We start from the raw sequence: 3,299 nt of genomic DNA, 5'->3' as shown, positions 1-3,299 counted from the left end.
ATGGATAAAGAAATTATGGTACATCTACTCCATGGAATACTACACCACCACTAAAAAGAATAAAATTCTACCATTTTGTCATTGCACACATGTAGTAGATTTAGAGGAAGGTCCTGGCTCCTGGCTTCAGATCAGCTCATCTCTGTCCATTGTAGCTATTTGGGGAACAAAAAGCTGATATAAGATTTTTCTCTCTGTAAATCTGCTTTTCAAATAAAATAAATAAATATTTTACAAAATATAATTTTTCGTACAAAAATTTTAAAGCTATGTTTTTTTCATAATGTACATTTCTATTCACTTTTTGAGGAATAAAATTTTTCATTTGATGAATTTTAGGAACAAAATAAATTTATCTTTTAATTTCATTTCCACGTTTTTCAATTGCTCATATCCCTGAACTGATAACAAACATCACCAAGAAAAACTAAATGTTCTATTTTAGGGCAAGTTTGATAATATTTGAAAGAAATATGGAGTCAGAATTTTGAGATGTTAAAAGGAATCATACAAACAGACTGTCTCCAAAGTAAGTTAATTCCATGTTTTAAATAAAAGAAAAAGCTTTTAAAAATAATTACAGTAATACCAAACTTAAAATTCTTGAGGCTGTTGACAACACAATCATTGCAAAGATATTGATAAAATATCCTTGGACTAGTAAAGTCATTTGTTACATAAGAGATGCTTGACATAATGGCTTTTATTCATTACATTAAAAATCAGAGTAAAATCAGCAAAAAAAAAAATGTGATGTTGAAAGTATATGATTGCCAAAATGAGTCCCAAAGCATGATAAATTTGCTGCCAGAATACCAGCCAGTAACATCAAGCACATGACACAGATTTTTCTGAAATCCTAGAGTCATGAAGAAGTTCCTTCTACCTTTTTTTGTGATAGACACAGCTTACATATTTTACTCAGATCCATCTATGTTAAAACAGATGTTTGGGGCACAGAACTAGAAATGTGACAACCCATCTCACATTGTCAGTGTGAGCTACAGGTCATTCTGCATGAGGATGGAGGACATAATGGTAGCAGTTAAAGTCTGTCTTGCTTTTAATTCTGGGTGTATGACATAATGTCAGGTGACATCTTCCTGCTCCAAGTAATCGTGCTGAAATGCAAGACCACTCAGCAACCTGTCTTTAAATTTTCTTTCCTTGTCTTTGATTCATGTGGCCAGGAGGTGCTCATTCAAACATTTAGATTTCTTAGATTTCTCTAATAAATGTAATACTTATTTTAACAAAAAACATGTTAGAGGTTATTACCAACAGGTATGCTATCATATCCCATGTAATATAGGAAGACAAAATATAGTAGGAAGACAGTAACTGTCTCAACAGAAAATAGTCATCATGTATGCCTTTGTAACAAAAAGTCTTTGTGTGTTTTTGAAAATTATACCAAAATAATAATTTCTTACTTTCCAGCAAGAAAGCACTCCTATTTCAAGGCAATCTACATGTTTTAATTGTTTCAAAGAAAAAAATAGCAGAATTAGAAGACAGTTTTTAATTGTGAAAATGGTACCTTTGCAACTTAGTTTTAAAAAATTGATATGACTTTTGGCAATTTGTGAAATCCGTCAGCTAAAAATTTAAATTAGCCATCACAAAGTAAATTGGCTTCAGATCTTTTATTTTCAGTGACTTTGGTAAAGATTGGTATGCCTTGTGGTGCTACTTAATTAACTGTGCAGAAACCCATGTGAAATGTGAAGGCTTTGCTCAATCCATTATTACATTAAAATTGAATATCATTTATTAATTTTGAGCCCCAGAAAATAAAATACTGCTTCTGTGACAATTTAATAGCTGCCTCAGTGAAACATACATACCATTTAAAGGCATACTTAAGGAGTAGAAACTTTTCAGAGGCCATTATAAATATTTGAGTGTTGACATGCAGTGCTGAAAATAGATTATCATTGGCCTTGTGTTTCTTTTATTCTGACATGTTTCTGTTGTTCATTTTATAATGAACTCTTTATTTTTAGGGAAATTGTTCTTATTTTAAAGGCAGAGAGACAGAGTGACAGAATCTCTGCCTCCTCAGGAAATGACTGCCGGAAGCCATATGCTGGACACAGTCGCATTAAGCTCTAGGATATGTGCCCTGTATACTAACGAACTTTGTTCTCTTGGCATAAATATTGACAGAAAAGTTAAATTTAAATATTTAATTTAAGTAATTCCTATTCAGGTCTGCTTCACTGTGTAACAAAGCAACTGTACTAGAGGTCACAAAGGCGTAAAATCCAAAGAACACAACTTGAAGTATTGGCTTTTCTTTGCTAGGGAGCATGAACAACGCCTTCAACCTCTTAAAATTCATTTCCATTCCTTAACCCTGGTTTCCATGAAGTTAAGTTTATTTTTTCCAAGGAAACCTTCACCTCCTTTCCACATTGTTTCTCATTCTACTCTTGGAATAACAAAAATATTTACTCAAACAGTGAACCCACGAAAGCTCACAGGTACTCTCACCTCATCTGTCTTTTTCCTTGATTACAAATTGTTTACATGGCCAAAATTATATGTCTTTAATGTTTTTATTATTTTCTTCAATTTGCTACTATGAATAGTGGGAATATTAAAATGTTTTAGTAGTGTGACTGAGTTCATTAAAATAGCCATTTGTCAAATGCCATCACTTATAGGCTCCCATTCTCCTACCGAAGATTGATTCTCTCACCTCAAGAAGCTGAGAAGTGGAAACCATTTCTTTCACTGTGGTTTTATGGTCTACCATAGCCAAGAAACTCGAATTAGTCTTTCAAGGTCCCTCTTACCATCTTGACTGCCTCATACACTCCTCACATTAATTCTGCACTTTTCCCGTTCCTTCTCTCAATAGCATATTCCAAAATCAAGCAGTGATTTACCACAGAGCATGCTGAAGCCAGAAATTATTTTTGGCACTGAACCCCCACAGACTTTCTCACAAACTCTTACATCAAACTCACCTCCATTATAAAGAGCTCAGTCAGTCAAAAGTGAAATAAAGCATTGCACTGGTCATGCTTTCCTTAGTTGCAGAAATTAGAGCACAGCTGAAAGTTAAAGCCAGCCTGGCTTTCATCAACTTTCAAGTTGTACTTTCCTTAAGTTCACAGAAAACACGTTTCTCCCGTGAAATGTCTCAGTGTCCTGCTATTTCCATTCATTTGAGTCCCTGTGCTTGACTGCCTCACTTTTAGCTGAACTTCCAATTGATATTTCCTCCCACTTACAGTCTACCTGGTCATCCCTTTGTCTCCAGGATTGCCTGGAACCTCCATCTTGACAGC

The sequence above is a fragment of the Ochotona princeps genome, chromosome 7 (assembly GCF_030435755.1).
Source record: "Ochotona princeps isolate mOchPri1 chromosome 7, mOchPri1.hap1, whole genome shotgun sequence".
Classification (NCBI taxonomy): domain Eukaryota; kingdom Metazoa; phylum Chordata; class Mammalia; order Lagomorpha; family Ochotonidae; genus Ochotona; species Ochotona princeps.
This window is presented reverse-complemented; position numbering follows the sequence as displayed.